An 18,346-nucleotide genomic window follows, 5' to 3' on the forward strand; every position below is an offset into this window, starting at 1 on the left:
TTTTGATACTTCTAGCTCTGGTCATTAAAAACAGAAAAGAATGCTGGAAGAAAGAAGAAAAAAAAGAAAAACGAGAAGGAGGAAGAGGAAGGAGAGAAGGAAGAAGAAGAAGGAAGAAGACAATATGAAGAAGAAGAAGAAAAAGAAGAAAGGAGAAAAAGAAAAAAGGAGGAGGAAGAAGAAGAAAAGTAGTCTCTAGTGACACAATAAATGAGGCATGAGAAAATTGCATTTGTGCAACAATTACCTTTATCCTCAGTTTAACCCTGAAATCTATGATAATACTGACCACATGGAATAATTTTGAAACCAGCCACACAAAAGTCAGTTTTATATTGCAATTTCAGGACAATCACACATTCAGTTGAAGTATAATTTACTCTAAACAGATTTCAGTAGAGACATTTGCCAAATTCTTCGCTATTGACCTGATGTCATGGGAAAGAACAACTTTGAGTAAACTTTAGGGTACCTTTTCTGATAGTATATAATTCCATTTTTCAGAAGCTTTCACAAAATGTCAAGAAATATTTTGCAAACTCAGTCTGTCATCACACCAACTGCACTTGAAGGAAGCCTAACTAGGCATCTGTTTCAAAAATGGAGAATGTAGAGAAATAAACTCTGACTTATAACAGGAACACAAGATATAGGGGTTGAAATATAAATGGAGGGGCCATATTATTAGCTTTAAAATATCTTACAACTCCCCCTTAACCAGCTATAACCCTACCCATTTATAAACCTAGGATATATCTTGTTAAGATATAAAATCTTTAAGCTTTTAATATATAGGAATCATATGGTTGATTGTATTAAGTCAAAATATAGCTGATTTTGAGAGGCAGCATGGCATATTTGATAGATAGCTGGTCTCAGTGTCTAGAAGACTTCTCTGTTGAGGGACAGACACTTACACTGGCTTTTTAAAAAGTTTACTTTTGTCTTCTCCCAGGGCTTTCTTTCAAAATAGTGCCTTTTAGGTTAGTCACAATGACAAGATTGCAAGTAATTATTCAGATGTTAAGAGGATGTATCTGTGGTTACTTCTTTCTGTTCTCATGAGTTTCCTTTCTTAATAAGACAAATTCAAATATTTAAAGAAAAAAGACATCTTTATATATGTTCTTCTGAATAGATTATGTGCATATTTGTGTATTTTATATGTGTATATGTTGTTGCTACAAGTAGGAGTTTTAAATCTGTACTTCAATACACTAAATTCATTACCAATCAGGCATGTTTTGATTTTTCATTTGTTTGTTTTCCTTTTTTTTCTATTTTTCAAAAATAAGTCCCCATTTCCTTAGACATTTAAAAAACTATATTTATGGATCAAAGTATTAATTTTCTATTACATATGAACCTAGGAAGACTCTGGTGAGATCTTGCCTCTGACGCATACTGGCTTTGTGATCCTGGGCAAGGTGCTTAATGTCTCACTGCTCACTCTCTCAGTCAAGAGAAATTCACTGGAGCTTTGAATTTCAGAAAAGATATCAACCAGGATTTATAGAGGGATTTTCCCCAGCCTGGAGTTCCCCCATCACTGAAATCACAGGGTTAGTGTCATTTTCTCTCTCTATCCTTTTTTCCTAATAAATATTTTAATTCAAGCTTATTACGTGTATGGCATTGATTTATTATTCTGACCCTCAAATAAAAACTCATGTATAATTGGAGAATTAAACAAAAACGATATTGTCTTATACTCTTTTTAATTAAGCATCGGAATGGTTTAGTAATACTATTTTTCCCCATAATGAAGCTCTAAGAATTCAAAGACATTGATTAATAGAGTCCCTGATTGGTGATAAACTTAATTTTAAAAAAATTGAATGCATTTGTGATGGTTATGATGAATGCATTCATGAATGACCCAGCCAAGCACTTCTTGTGCTTTCAATAAGGCAACACCATCTGCAGAGACCTTCAGCCATCTAATTATCTGCCTTCATCAGCAAATGTTATCCACTTATAGTTTGCTCAGACTTATTCATCAAATGGTTAACCTTATTCTAACCCCTCTGACTGATTCTTCTTATTCCAGTGTATTACTGACTTGCCAATAACAGAACATAACCTCCTCCCTTTACCCATCATCTACTTCCTTATTACCATCCATCTCAACCCCATTCTAACAACATAAAACTCCCAATCTTCCTAAACCTTTTATATCTATAATATACAAATGTCATTTCATTTGAGACCTCTTTGTCTTTTGCTCCTTCCATCTTGCAGAACATATCAAAACTTGGACCTTTTTAGATGGTATTGCATCATTGATAACATTTTTTCTCATAACCCCTAATTCACTGGTCCTGGAGAGATATTAGAATACTCCTTACTCCCTATCAGCACTTTTAGATTGCCTATTTCAATTATTCAGCAAAATCTTTTCTTTTTTTAAATTATCAAACTTAATACACAGACTGAATTTTGATAAGTCATTATCTATTGATCCCCAATACATTATCTTTCCTTTCTCAAGTAGTTCAGTACTTATATATTACAGTCTCCCTCTTTACCACTAGTATCTTCCTCTTATTAAGGGACTTCCCCACATAGGATGATGTCTCTCAAAAATTCTATCTTTCCAATTTCTTAATCTTTTTTTCATCATTTTTGCCTGACTTCTCAACTGTTGCTCATCCATACAGAGAATGGTTATACCCTCTATATTGGAATCATCCAGAGTTGTTCTATTTCCATGAATTCCAAAACTTTTCTTTCTATTCATATTTTATCTTTTCATCAGCCTTGTATCCTAGTACTTCCAAATCATTCTCTCCCTAAGCTCAAATTGGTGATTAATCACTTCTGCTCTACCTATGCTTTCTCGTCTTCAATTTTGATCCCCTAGTGAAATAGACCAAATATACATTATCATATATCCTCTTGAATTCCTTGTTCTCTTGCCTTGTCAAATACCAACCTGTGATTATTCCCACCATCTGTCTCTTTGGCTCCTACTCATGTACTGTTGAACAGAACAAAAGGGCATCAAAAAACAATGCTGACTGGATTCTCTACAAACATTCTATCAAATCTCACCTGGGTAATTCTCTTACTCTTCCCTAATTGTTTTACTCTTCTCACCATAACAGTTGTTCCAGACCTTCTCTGCTCTCCTCAAGTTTCCTACTCTATCTACTCTACCTAACCTTTCAACTCAGTCTCTCATCTTTTACTTCATGAAAAAACAAAACAAATAGTCCATTTAAAAAGCTCCATCTTCCTACCTCATATTTCATATCTCTATGACTTCATCTGCCACTTTTTTTTTGTTTTTTAATTAATTATTTGTTTTTGATTCCATTAACATTCTAAGGTATTTCTTTCCCTCTCTCCATCCTTCCCCTTACCACTCTAGAGAAGGTATCACTTGACAGTAAAAAAGGTTAGATATAAACTATGTCTTTTGTGTTTCTATTCATCAGTTGTTTCTCTAGAGGTTGTCATTCACCAGTTATATTTCAAAATGTAATTATTTGCTGTGATTAATGTTCTCTTGATTTAATCCAATTTGTTTTTCATAATTTTCATAGGTCTTTCCAAATAGTTCTTGTTGTTTTGAAATTAACCTGCTCATCATTTCTTACAGTGCAGTAGTCTTCCATCATAATCATATGCCACAACTTGTTTGGTCATTCCCAAATTGATGGACAGCTACTCAATTTCCAGTACTTTGTCACCATAAAGAGAGCTGATATAAATCTTTTAGAATATATAACCTGTTTTCTTTTTTCCCTGTTCACCTTGGGATACAAACTCAACAATGGCTCTGCTATATCTAAGAAGGTACAACTTTATAACACTGGGCATAATTCCAAATTGTTCTCCAAAATGGTTGGATCAATTCTCAGTTCCACCAATAGCACATTAGTGTCCCCTGTCTTTTTTCTTTATAATCTCTGAAAATGAGGTGACCCTTTCACTTCTCAAAACTAAAATCTCTACATATATCCTTGATTGCAACCCTCCCATCTTCTCCTGCAGATTACTCACTATTATATCATTATTTCTCTATCTCCCATATTCCATGTAATATACATTTATATACATATATACACAAACACACACCACCCTACTCTGTTTCCTGAGTTCCACTCATATATCACAAACTGCCCACTTAGATATTCCAAACATCTCAAACTCAAGATATACAAAATATAACCAAATCATCTACAATATTTCTCCATTGATCTCAAGGGAAATACTGCACTTCAAGCTACCCAATTTTGCAACTTTGCTGTCTTTGGACTCCTCATTTTCACTCTCTTCATCTATTGCCAAATCTTATTTTGGTCTCTGTACCATCACCCACCTTAACACAGCAGCCCTTCTGTCCACTCAAATAGCTACTACCCTAATTCAAACCTTTATCACTTGCTCACGTTGTACTGCAAAACCTTCCTAATTGGTATACTTGCCTCAAGCCTCTTTCCATTCCAAACCAATCTTCCTAAAAGTTCCAGTGATGTTCCCAACCATACTCAGTAAACTTCAGTATCTAAATATTACCTGTGGGAAGAGCTATAAATTGCATTTTTTTATCATCTTTTGTTCTTCACAAACTGTCTCTTTCTGCCTTTCTTTTCTTTCTCTTTGTTACATACTAATCCATACACACTTAACATTTGTAAGGATAATTTAGGATCATGACCTAATATAAGTTTGATTTTTGGTAGACAAGGGATATCCCAAATGAAATACCCAAGTCAGTTTGGAAATCTATGGTGGTTTAATCAATATAGAGAGAAGAAATCAAGGAGAAGAGAGAGGGAAAGGGTATAGGATTTCACCCACCTGACCTGTGCCAGGGGGAGTTCAAAGTCCTCCGCCACAAGGTTTCTGAAGAAGATTAGAGACTTTTAAGTGGATAGTGTTTGGAAGGTAAAGGAGGAAAAATCAGCCTAAACTCTGAGAGAGCTCAGAGAAGACGCCTCACCTGAACTAGGTTACTAGGTTTCCTGTAGTATGGTATCAAGGGAAACTCACCGCTAAACTGGACAATAGCTGCTGCCATGCCAAGATGCCAAAAGGCTCAGCACACTGTTGCAAAAGAGACTGGAGAGAGGAAGTGACGCAAAATATATAGACAGTTTTACATCACTTTCCTGCATATCACCTGTATCAATGATGGCTTAAGCTTGACTTAGGACAGCTCAGAGGTCTGTCAGCTGTTTCTGATTTGCCATTTGCTAGCACATGTCTATACTAGGTCATCCTCCTAGATTCTTAAACCTTAAGTATGGGTGTAGACATTCCTGATTTTGTTAGACTAAGTAGGGTGGAATAATCTAAAGTTCACACATTCTTCATACAGAACACTCCATTTTTCCTCTCAGTACTTGTATACTGATTACTCCTCATTCCTGGAATGCCCTCCCTCCTTACCTTTACATATCAGAATTTCTGGATTTCCTCAAGATTCAACTTAAATCCTTTCCTCTCTTATTAAATGCTTAATAATTTCATCTTTCAAGTAGAGTAAGCACCATAGCTGTGTTTCTCACTTCAGTGAGCTCCATAATCATGTTATCATCTCATTCATCAACAAAACTAGATTGCTGCCATGGGTTTGGTGCCTGCCCTGTCAACAGCTTCAGGAGTCCTTGACTGGGTATGGCAGTTCAGGTGTGAATGAATGATGGGAAGACAGTAAAGTGTATCATCAGCCTACAACCAGACTTCACAGAGAACTGCTTTGACTGGCCCAAGGTTATCTTTATTTTTAAATCCTCCCCAATGTTTACTTATTTCCTTGGCACACAGCTTTGTTATCCAACATACATGTTCCTTAAAATAATTATATAAGTGATACCTTAACTTTTAACAAATCATTTGATTAACATTCTGTGATCATTCTACATACTATGTTGCTATTGATTCTGACAATGAACACAGAACATTTGCAAAAGATATATGATTTCTTATCTTAGGTGGTTGGACTTGCAGATAAACTAAGAACAATAATTTGTTCTTTTAATTAAATAGATAATCAGAATTTCATAGGAGACAATCAACAAAACACTGTTGTCAAGTTGAGAGGTCAAAGGGTAACAGAAACATTGGTATTTTTTATTATCAGACTAATCATTCTTTTAGTGTTTCACTGGAGGTTTCCAAGACAGATTATGTTTTAGTTGATAAAAAAAAGTCAGTGAGGTATAGTGTACCAGCCTTTCCCTGAAGGGTAATTAATATACTAACTCAGGAGAACTTGTTCCTGGTCTGTATGGGGATGGGGAATTCTGAGTGCAGTTTTGTTAGAAATTTAACTCAAAGTCTTTAGGTTTGATTTTGTAAGTATGATCTTTTGGTGATATTATGGGGGTAAAATGTGAAACATCTGTATTAACCCTGTAGTCATTTGCTCTCATATTATTTTTTCCTGAAACTAGGGAGAGAACAATAATCATAGCAATTCCAATAATAAGGGATGTTAGTGAGAGAAGTCACACAGAGGGGGGCTGAGTGGATGTCTCTATCCGTGCTGAGGGTCACTTTGTGACCTCCGGTTTCCACATGTGACCGTGTCAAACAGTGTGGCTTTGATGGCCCCCAGCAAATTGCCATCATTCATTTTATTCTAGTAGAATAAAATGATTCTTCAACATATAAATCCAACACAGGTTTTAGTTACCTTAGTCTTTTAAAACATAAACAATGGCTATTGGGATATAATTTGCCATTCTCTTATTTATAGCAGTTTCAATTCTCAGGAAATAATCCTCATCCACTTCTTTTTTTCAAAGAAGCTTCAGTATATACATGTTGACAAAATGAAAAATTTCAGGCAGTAAACTCTGAAGGAAGCAATGAGGAATTCATCTAATTTAGCACAAAAGCTCACCATACAAACAGTAATATCTGGAAATGTCATACATGGTCATTACTAATCTTTCCACCTGAACTTCAGGCACTTAATTCTGAGTGTATTCAATTTGACTTCAATAAACACAGGAATAATTTTCATTTAGTGCAGCCTCTTAGAGTAGTTTACAATATGTTAGCCATTATCATTTTAATAATGCTTCATCAGAAAGACTTGAAGCTTACTTCATGGGAAATAAATAGCTACAGAGATTTCCCCCCAATTGAAGTTTTCTGCTTTAATGAGGCATTGTATTCACTTGGTCTTATTAGACAGGGTATTGATCACTTGGCCCAAATCTTCATCATTCTATTTGTATAACTAAAACAAAGAGCTAAGAAATTGTCCTGATTTCTACAGACATCTAGGATAAATACCTTACCTTTTCATTTAACTTTGCTGATGCCAATGTGACCTATATATAAATATAACTGTCTAATGGCATCATTCTAGGTGAGGAAATAGATTTGTATTACTTATTCAATGTTGGCCTGACTCACTTTCTTGAATTTTAGGTCAGGTGATAGTTTTAAAAATTTAGATGAGGTTATAAAGAGTGAAATGAACAGAATCAAGAGAACATTATATACAGCAACAGAAATATTATTTGAAGAATGACTTGTCTGTCTACCTGCAGAGAAATTAATAAATAGAAATAAGCAAGACAAAGCTTCATATATACATATCCCTTTTTGTCAAATGAGGATGAGGGAAAGAGGTAGTCACTTGGGTATTTTAATGTCACAATGAAGTAATTAATTTTTAAAAGAAATATATATGAGACAATGCCCTTCTTGTATCATGCATTCATTGATTTGTTCACTCAAGATTCTTAAAAAATACTTATTTTATGCAAAGCACCACTGGAACAAAAAAGATAACTAAGACTTTTTCTATGCCTCAAGATTCTTATGAAGCATCACTTTAGATAAGACATTGACAAAACTAAATGCAACTTAGGACATGATAATGTCATTAAAGGGGCAAACTGTTATAATTGTTCTGAGGGAAGAAAAGATCATTTCCAATTTGCTTCTTTGTTCCTACATTCCTTAAACTTTTTAAACTGAAACCCTTTAACACCTATACAGAGTTTGGCAATCCCTAGATTTCTGTCTCCAAATGGCACATAGTAGGCATTAAAATCTTTATTGATTAACTGACTCTTTGACTCTGTGACAGTGTGTTACTCAAGCACAGATCTATTTGGGCAAGGGGAAGATCTTGATATAACACAAAAAGGAATGGCTCTGAAGTCAGAGAAGAGTTCAATCCTTTGTTTAATGCTTACTTACTATCTGTGTGACCTTGACCAAATCACTTCACTTCACTGAGCCTTTATTTTCTCATCTGTAGAATGAGAGTACTTGACTAACTTATTTCTGAAGTCCCTTCAAACTCTAGATATATGATCTTATAAATAAAAGTAGCTCAAGATCTAAATCTCAATGAAAATTCAACCGTGTCTAATTTAAAATGCATTAAAAATGGAGGGGAAAAAAGGATGAGAAAAATTTTGTGTATAGCTAAAGTGAGAATTTATTTCTCTTGGATAAACATATTTATTATAATTTATCACATATTTATAACAAATATTTATTATATTAGTGTAATGTTATAAAATATATGGTAACAAAAATCCATAAATAAAAAAGGAGTTTCTGACTTGTTTCTATCTGATCAAGACCATGATGGATGTTCTGGTTCCCTAGTAAATGGCTTCCCTGCCTTGTAAACTAATTCTTCATTGAAAGCATTTTTTCTTTGTTCTATAAGTTCCTTAAAGGAAGCGCCTGGATTTCATTTATCTTTGTGTCTCCCTCAGTACCTAGTACAGTGTTTTGCACAATGTAAATAATGGAGATACATACAAGTGCATATGCACACACACGCACACAATGTATAGGTGTGGCTGTGTATATAAGATTCTATTTCTAGTATTTTCTTAGAATAGATATTTCCAGACCTTCAATGAAACTGAATTTTCTTATCCTCAACTCCAAGTTCCTCATCTTTGATGCCTGCTTTCATACTTTTCCTGCTACCACCTTTACTCTTATTTGGACTCACTGTTTAGTTCTTGGAACTCTAGAACATCAGTCCTGCTCCTAACTGACTATGCACATGTTCAGACCATGTATTAAGGATACATTCTTCCTCTCCTTTCCCAAGAAGGACTTTTGGGAGATCCATATGATTTCCTAGCTTTAAACCATCTGATTTTTTCTTTCTCTTCTCTCACTCTTCTCCTTACACCTCTCTCTCTCTCTCTCTGTCTCTCTCTCTCTGTCTCTCTCTCTCTCTGTCTCTCTCTGTCTCTCTCTCTCTCTCTCTCTCTCTCTCTCTCTCTCTCTCTCTGTCTCTCTCTGTCTCTGTCTCTCTCTCTCTCTTTCTCTCTCTCTCTCTGTCTCTCTCTCTGTCTCTGTCTCTGTCTGTCTGTCTGTCTCTCTCTCTCTCATCTCTCTCTCTCTCTATATATATATATATATATATTTATATCTGTATATAGTATATATATATATATAAAATACATATATATATAGTACATACATATATAAACACACACACATCTGAGAAATCCCTATCACAGCCTTTTTTATTCTAGTAGTCTTGATTTCCTCATTTGTGCCCAACCCATAGGATCTACTTGGACTTTTAAATTTCTCCTGGTTTATATTATGGGCAATAGAGCTTTGTTGTTCTTGCTAAACATGGATTAGGTAAATTTATTTAGAGTGTAAAATTCCTAAAAGGTGAGCATGGAAAATTGATGTGTTTAAATTTAGAGTCTCACAGAATGACCTGTAAGGGGGGAAGGGGTTATTTTAAAAGACTGGACTGGATTATTTTAAAATTAGGGTCGCCAGGAATTTATATTAATTCCAAAGAGATTTATTTACAATTTATTTACAAAATATAGAAAGAGTGAAGTAAGAAAATTAGAGAGACGATAGTGTAAGTTATCTAGCCTAAGCACTAAGTGATTTACTCCCAGCCCCTGGCTCAACCTGGGCAGGGAGAATTAGTCCTTAGCTGGAGAGGCCTTGGCAAAGCCAAGAAACTGGAAATGTCTCTCTCAAAAGGTAGGTCTCTTCAGAAAATCCAGGAAGGGAGTCAGCTTTTCTACCCAACATGTGTCAGTCCAAAGGGAGAGATTTAAAAACAGTCTCACCAGGAACAGGGTCTCAAGACCGGTCAGAAGATTCTTCACCTGCCTCCAACTCCAACTCAGAACTCCGGAAGAAGCTGAAGTCCAAGTTCAATTCCCTGAACATCTCAGACAATTCTCCCATGAATCACAGATGATTCTACCACGAATTACAGAGGATTCTCCTTCATAAGAAATTGTAAATCCCTTTTAAAGACACTTCCTTTTGCATCACTTCCTGTGCCTTACTCCAATTTTTATATCTACCAATTACTGTTGAAGCCTTGCTTTAGAACTGCCCAGGAGCAGTCAGTTTGATTTTTATTTATCACCCACTATCACACACATGGATCAAAGACCTCCGCCACTCAAGTGTGAATGGGGTATTTACACCTTTGGTGAATAAATCTAAAAATGGGCAGGGGAGTTAATTTAATTTTCACAATCAGGGGAAAGTTAATTTATTTCATTTTCATAATCAGGGGAGAGTTAAATTTAATCTTTACAGACCAAATAACATTCTTAAAGTTGGAAGTTACCAAAATAGTCATCTATTCCAGCTATTCTTAATTTAGGGTTTCAGCATGTCTTTGAAGTTGGATGGTAAATTTTTTCATCTTTATTTTAATATATTTGGCTTTCTTTGTTATCCCATTTATTTTGTTTTATGTATTTAAAAAAATTCTGAATAAAAGTCCATAAGTTTCACTAAAATGCCAAAGGACCTAATGCCAATATATATATATGTATATATATATATAGTGGTATGTTGTATATATAACTATATATATATGTATATATATATATATATAATATATATATATAATCTAGAAAGTGTCTGAGGATAGGTTTGAACCCAGGACCTCTCATATCTAGGTCTGATTCTCAATCCATTGAGCCACCAACCTGGCCCCCAGAATGTTTTTTTTTTAATCACATATGTTATTTTACACAAGGGTGATCATTTAGGGTTTCTAACCCCAATCATATCCCCATTGACTCATATGATTTAGCAGTTGTTTTTCTTCGTTGTTTCTACTCCCACAGATTTTCATCTGAATATGGATAGTGTTCTTTCTTATAAGTCCTTCAGAAATACGCTGGATCATTGCATTGTTGCTAGTAGAGAAGTCCATTAGATTTGATTGTACCACAGTGTATCAGACTCTGTGTACAGTGTTCTCCTGGTTCTGCTCCTTTCACTCTGCATCAATTCCTGGAGGTTGTTCCAACCCCATTGAATTCCTCCACTTTATTATTCCTTTGACCACAATAATATTCCATCACCAACATATACCACAATTTGTTCAGCCATTCCCCAATTGGAGGGCATCCCCGCATTTTCCAATTTTTGCCACCACAAAGAGCACAGCTATGAATATTTTTGTACATGTCTTTTTCCTTATCATCTCTTTGGGCTACAAACCCAGCAGTGCTATGGCTGGATCAAAGGGCAAACAGTCTAGTAGTACCCTGTGGGCATAGTTCCAAATTGCCCTCCAGAATGGTTGGATCAATTTACAATTTGACCAGCAATGCATTAATGTCCGGACTTTGCCACATCCCCTCCAGCATTCATTACTTTCCTTTGCTGTCCTGTTAGCCAACCTGCTAGGTGTAAGGTGATACCTCAGAGTTGTTTTGATTTGCATCTCTCTGATTATCAGAGATGTAGAGCACTTTTTCATGTGCTTATTAATAGTTTTGATTTCTTTATCTGGAAATTGCCTATTCATGTCCCTTGTCCATTTATCAATTGGGAAATGGCTTGATTTTTTTGTACAATTGATTTAGCTCTTTATAAATTTCAGTAAGTAGATATTTGTCAGAGGTTTTGGTTATGAATATTTTTCCCAATTTGTTGCTTTTCTTTCTAATTTTGGTTGCATTGGTTTCATTTGTACAAAAACATTTTAATTTAATATAATCAAAATTATTTATTTTACATTTTATGATTTTTTCTAACTCTTCTTCGATCTTAAAATCTTTCCTTTCCCAAAGATCTGGCAAGTATACTATTGTGTTCACCTAATTTACTCATATTTTAATTCTTTATATTCAAGTCATTCACCCATTCTGAGTTTATCTTGATGTACAGTGTGAGATGATGATCCAAATCTAATCTCTCCCATACTGTTTTCCAATTTTCCCAGCAGTTTTTGTCAAATAGTGGATTTTTGTCCCAAAATATGGGATCTTTGGGTTTATCATAGACTGTCTTGCTGAGGTCACTTACCCCAAGTCTATTCCACTGATCTTTTGTCTCTTAGCCAGTATCATATTGTTTTGAGGACCACTGCTTTATAGTATAGTTTGAGGTCTGGTACTGCTAGGCCATTTTCCTTCATATCTTTTTTCAACATTTCCCATGATATTCTTGAATTTTTGTTTTTCCAAATGAAATTTGTTATGTTTTTTTCTAATTCAGTAAAAAAAAATTTCTTGGTAGTTTAATGGGTATGGCACTAAATAAGTAAATTAGCTTCAGTAGGGTTGTCATTTTTATTATGTTAGCTGGTCCTACCCATGAGCAATTAACATTTTTCCAATTATTTAGATGTAATTTTAGTTGTGTGGAAAGTGTTTTATAGTTGTGTTCATATAGTTCCTGTGTTTGTCTCAGCAGATAGATTCCTAAGTATTTTATATTGTCTAGGGTGATTCTAAATGGAATTTCTCTTTCTAATTCTTACTGCTGAGATATGTTGGAAGTATATAGAAATACTGATGACTTATTGGGTTTATTTTGTATCCTGTAACTTTGCTAAAGTTGTTGATTATTTCCAATAACTTTTTGGTGGATTCTCTAGTATTCTTTAAGTAGACCATCATATCATCTGCAAAGAGTGATAGTTTGGTCTCCTCATTACCTATTTTAATACCTTCAATTTCTTTATATTCTCTAATTGCTACTGCTAATGTTTCTAGTACAATGTTAAATAATAGAGGTGATAATGGACATCTTTGTTTCACTCCTGATCTTATTGGGAAGGCTTCTAATTTATCCCCATTGCACATGATAATTTCTGGTGGTTTTAGATAAATATTTTTTATTATTCTTAGGAAAGGCCCTTCTATTCATATACTTTCTATTGTTTTCAAGGGGAATGAGTGTTGTATTTTGGCAAAGGCTTTTTATGCATCTATTGAGATAGTCATGTGATTTTTGTTGGTTTGCTTGTTGATATGGTCAATTATGTCGATGGTTTTCCTAATATTAAACTATCTTTGTATTCCTCGTATATATCCCACCTGATCATAATGAATGACTCTCATGATCACTTGCTGGAGTCTTTTTGCTAATATTCTATTTAAAATTTTTGCATCTATGTTCATTAAGGAGATTGATCTATAGTTTTCTTCCTCTGTTTTTGACCTGCCTGGCTTTGGAATCAGTTCATATTGTGTCCTAAAAGGAATTTGGTAGAACTCCTTCTTTGTTTGTTCTATCAAATAGTTTGTATAGTATTGGGATTAGTTGTTTTTTGAATGTTTGATAGAACTTACTTGTGAATCCATCTGGCCCTGGGAATTTTTTCTTAGACATTTCTTTGACAAGTTTCATTTGACTGTATGTTTATCATGAACTATGTTTCTGTTAAGTAGCATAATAATGAATTCTATTTTTTTATTTTATTCTTTACCTCATTTTTGACAATCAGATAATACAAACCATTTATATTTATTCTTTTTATTAATATATTTTCTTCTCTCATTTATTCCTAATTTTATGTAGGATTGACATTTATCTTTACATATTTCAAACAATGTCAGGTTTTCTAGTTTGAATGTCACTTTATCTAGATGTTAATATTGCAATTTCTGTCTTAAAATATGATTTCTAGAATTAAAAAAAATTCTTTTTCTGATATGGGGTTATTTAAGTATTCTTTTTCTTCATCTGTTAATATATGCAATTTATGTTTTTGTAAATATTCATTAATATCACCTAGATTGCCATATTTATTGCCATATAATTGGGGAAAATAGGTTTTAATGATTGCCTTAATTTCCTCTTCATTAGAGGTGAGGTCTCCCTTTTCATTTAGAATACTGTTAATTTGATTTTCTTCTTTCCTTTTTTTATTACATTGACCAGTACTTTGTCTATTTTATTTATTTTTTTCAAAGTACCAGCTTCAAGTCTTATTTATTAATTCAATAGTTCTTTCACTTTTGATTTTATTAATTTCTCCTTTAATTTTTAGGGTCTCTAGTTTTCATCTGGGGATTTTTAATTTGTTCACTTTCAAGATTTTTGATTTGCATGCCCAATTCATTGACCTCTGCCCTCCCCAATTTGTTAATATATGAACTCAATGATATAAATTTCACCCCCGAGTACTACTTTGGCTGGGTTCCATAGATTTTGAAAGGATGTCTCATTGTAATTTTATTCAATGATATTATTAAATGTTTCTATGATTTGCTCTTTAACCTATTTTGGAGAATTGTATTGCTTAAATCAAATTAATTTTTGATTTGGCTTTTCATGTACCCTTACTAATTATTATTTTCATTGCATTGTGGTCTGAGAAGGTTGCATTTATAATTGCTTCTCTTTTGCACTTGTTTGCAATGTTTTTATGCCCTAGTACATGGTCAATCTTCTGAATGTACCATGTGCTTCTGAAAAGAAGGTGTATTCCTTTTTGTTCCTATTTATATTTCTCTACATGTCTATTAACTCATTTTACCTCTTTCCTATTTATTTTTTGGTTAGATTTATCTAGATCTGATAGAGGAAGATTCAGTTCTCTCACTGGTATAGTTTTACTATCTATTTCCTCCTTCAACTCCACTAGTTCTTTCTTTAGAAATTTGGATGCTATATGTTGAGTACTGATATTTCCTCATTGTAGATATTGCCTTTTATCAGGATGTAATTACATTCCCTTGATCAGGTCTATTTTTACTTTGGCTCTGTCAGATATCATGATTGTGAATCCTGCCTTCGTTTTGTCAGTTGAACCCCAAAAGATCTTGCTTTAGCCTTTGATCTTTATTCTGTGAGTGTCTACCTGCCTCATGTGTGTTATCTTGTAGACAACATATGGTAGGATTTTGGTTTTTAATCCTCTCTACTATTTGCTTTTGTTTCATGGATGAGTTCATTCCATTCACATTCAGAGTTATGATAACCACCTCTGTATTCCCCACCATTTTTATAACCTCTCCTAGTTCTGGCCTTTCTTCTCATGCTATATCTTAAACCAGTGGTTTGCTTTTAATCAGACCCCCTAGTTCCTACCCTTATTATATTTTCCTTCCCACCCCCTCCCTTTTTGTTCACTTCTTATTTTTTTTAGGATCTATTAATTTCCCTCCCCCCCTTTCCCTCCTTTTTTTTTTACTCCCTACTCCACTCTATCCCTTGGTTTTTCCCTTCTCACTTTACCTGTAGGGTATGATAGAATTCTATACCCCAAAGGATCTAGATGCTCTTTGCTCTCAGGATTGATTTCACTGAGAGTAAGGTTTAAGTATTTCCTATTAGCACTTTCTTCCTGTCCTTCTTATAATAGTATTCTTCCCCTACCCTTCACATGCCCCTCTTTGTGTGATATAGATTATCCTAATTATCTTATTCCTTCAAGTTTCTCTTGGTGACATCTTCTATTCCTTCCTTCCTTTTTCTTTTTCTTTTTTGCATATCATCTTAGACCTCTTATTACCCCAATCTTTACCTATAAATGATTCTTCTAATTACTATAATAGTGAATATAATTTTTGAGAGTTACAAATAACATTTTCCATATGTTAATATAAACAATTTGATCTAATTGAAGCCCTTAAACAAGAAAATTTACATAAAGGAAAACATTTTCCCCCTTTCCTCTTTCTTTGTTAACTACCTTTTCATTTTTCTCTTGAACTTTGAATTTGGATATCAAACTTTCCACTTAGTTCTGGTTTTTTCTTTACAAATATTTGAAAATCTTCTATTTTGTTGAATTCCCAAGCTTTCCCCTGGAAATATATAGTCAGTTTTGATGGGTAGGTGATCTTTGGTTTAAGACACAATTCTCTTACCATTCTGAATATCATATTACAAGCTTTGAGGTCCTTTAGTGTTGAAGCTGCCAGATCTAGTGTGATCCTGTTTGGTGCTCCTTGATCTCTGAATTGTCTCTTTTTGCCTTCTTCTAAAATTTTTTCTTCAGCTTGGAAGCACTTATATTTGGCAATTACATTCCTGGGAGTTGTCTTTTGAGGATATAGTGTAGAGGGTGTCCTGGGAACTCTTTCAATGTCTATTTTACCCTATTGTTCAAGAACATCAGGGCAGTTTTCTTGGATAATTTCTTGCAGTATGATGTCAAGGTTTCTGTTTATTTCTGGATTTTCAGGTAGACCCATGATTCTCATATTGTCTCTTCATGCTCTGTTTTCTTGGTCAGTCATCTTCTCAGTGAGATATTTCATGCTATATTTTTAATCTTTTGATTTTGCTTTATTAATTCTTGCTGTTTTGAGAGATCATTGGCTTCTAATTGTCCAATTCTGTTCTTTAAAGACTGGTTTTCTGCCATAATCTTTTGATTTTCTGCTATAATCTTTTGATTGTTCCTTTTTTGGTTTGGTCTATTCTGCTTTTCGTGGATTCCAGGTGTTTAATTTTGGACTCTAATTTTTCATTTCATTTAATATCTGGGCTGTTTTTTCCAATTGGGAGTTCCTATCTTTTAAACTGTTATTTTCTTTTTGAACTATTTCTCACTTTTCTTGCCAGTATTCTTCATTCTATTTGATAAGTTCCAATTTAAGTTCTTCAAGAGCTTGTGGCCAATTTCCATTGTTTTTGGAAGGTTTGGATATATTTATTTGAAGGTCTTCTTCTGCTATTTCTTCTGTCGTCTGGATTTTTCGTCCATAAAAATTATCTAGGGTCAAATTCTTCTTCTTGTTCTTCTTGGTGTTGATTTTTTGCCATCACTATGCTGGTTTTTCCTTCTATTTCCAATCAGAAGTCTGAGTGAGGAGGGTAGGCTCTCTATTTATGGAGCTAAGAAGTATGTTTTTTGCCTGAGGTCATCTCTCCAGACTCTGGGGCTTCTACTGTTTGCAGCCCTTCTCTGCTCTATCTCTGTGGCAGAGATCTGCACTCTTCCACCTGTTGGGGTCTCAAGTCTAGCTGCTCTAAGGTGTAGGCCCATGGTGATCTTAGTCAGCTGCCAAAGACCTAGACCCTGGCTTGCTCACTGATTCTAGTGAGTGCTGGCTCTGAATCTAGTGTACTGGCTCTGTAGATGGGATGGGGGAGGGCAGATCAGCTTGTATTTTGGTGGAAGCTATCTCATCCCCTTATAGTGTGGAAATGCCCAAATCCCAAATACCTTCAGTGCTGCGCCCTACTGTGGAGTCCCTTCGTTCATATGAATTTTTTTTTAATTTGGTCTTTTGAGATAGTCTATATTGGTAGGCATTGAGGAAAGGTAGATTGCTGTGTCTAAGCTACAGCCATGTTTACCCAGAAGTCCCATAATCAATTGATTCCAAGAGTAAGGGTAAGGGTTACACAGTTACTAAGTGTCTCAGGCTAGATTTGAACTCGAGATGAGTCTTCCTGACTTTAGGACATGATCCTCTGCACCACCTAGCTACTCCTATAGATGCTTTCTTCCATGAAGCCTAAATTGTCTCTTTACAACTTCAATTCATTGTTCTTAGTTCTGTCCTCTGGACCAATCAGAAGCCAAATTGAAAGGTCTGGTTTTAAAACCCAGTTCTGCTATTTACTACCTTAATGAAGTCCCTTTTTATTCTGTGGGGAGGGTTATACTTCTCCTTCTGTACCACATTCTATCACAGGCCTAGGTCCTTCATTTTACACAAAATTTCCCTAATAATTTAAGCACATTTTCATTATACCTTAAAATTATTCTCCTTGTGAAAAATGTATAAAGTTTCACTTTGTTCCATTATTAGAAGTAATAACTACAGAAGAAATACTATTGATCAAACTATGTAATTTATGTCACATTTAGCCCATTCTAAGGAATTTCCTCACATATTCTTTCATTCGGTTTTTTTCCTTTAAGAGTTTAACTGAAACACCATGATGGCTTTTGAATAATATATTCCCAAAGTATAATTCTATGAAAAGGGTTTTCATCTTTTTGCATATTATATTTTTTAAATTTAAAATGAACTGTCTTTCTAAAATTTTACTTACTTTTTTGTCTCCCTTTAATCTAATTATGCTATGCTATGACACGATATGATATTTATCATATATGTATATATAATCAGATAATACACATTTCTCTGTTTATCATGTTGTGAAATAAGAGATATTGCATATATTAGAGAAAAAT

The 18,346-nt window shown here is 34.2% G+C and overlaps 1 protein-coding gene across 2 annotated transcripts in view; it reads left to right on the top strand.

Moving 5' to 3' along the window:
• GABRG3 (gamma-aminobutyric acid type A receptor subunit gamma3) overlaps positions 1 to 18,346 on the top strand; it is a 926,944-nt gene that overhangs the window by 755,664 nt on the left and 152,934 nt on the right. The gene's annotated exons all lie outside the window — the stretch shown is intronic.

The sequence above is a fragment of the Monodelphis domestica genome, chromosome 8 (genome assembly GCF_027887165.1).
Source record: "Monodelphis domestica isolate mMonDom1 chromosome 8, mMonDom1.pri, whole genome shotgun sequence".
Classification (NCBI taxonomy): domain Eukaryota; kingdom Metazoa; phylum Chordata; class Mammalia; order Didelphimorphia; family Didelphidae; genus Monodelphis; species Monodelphis domestica.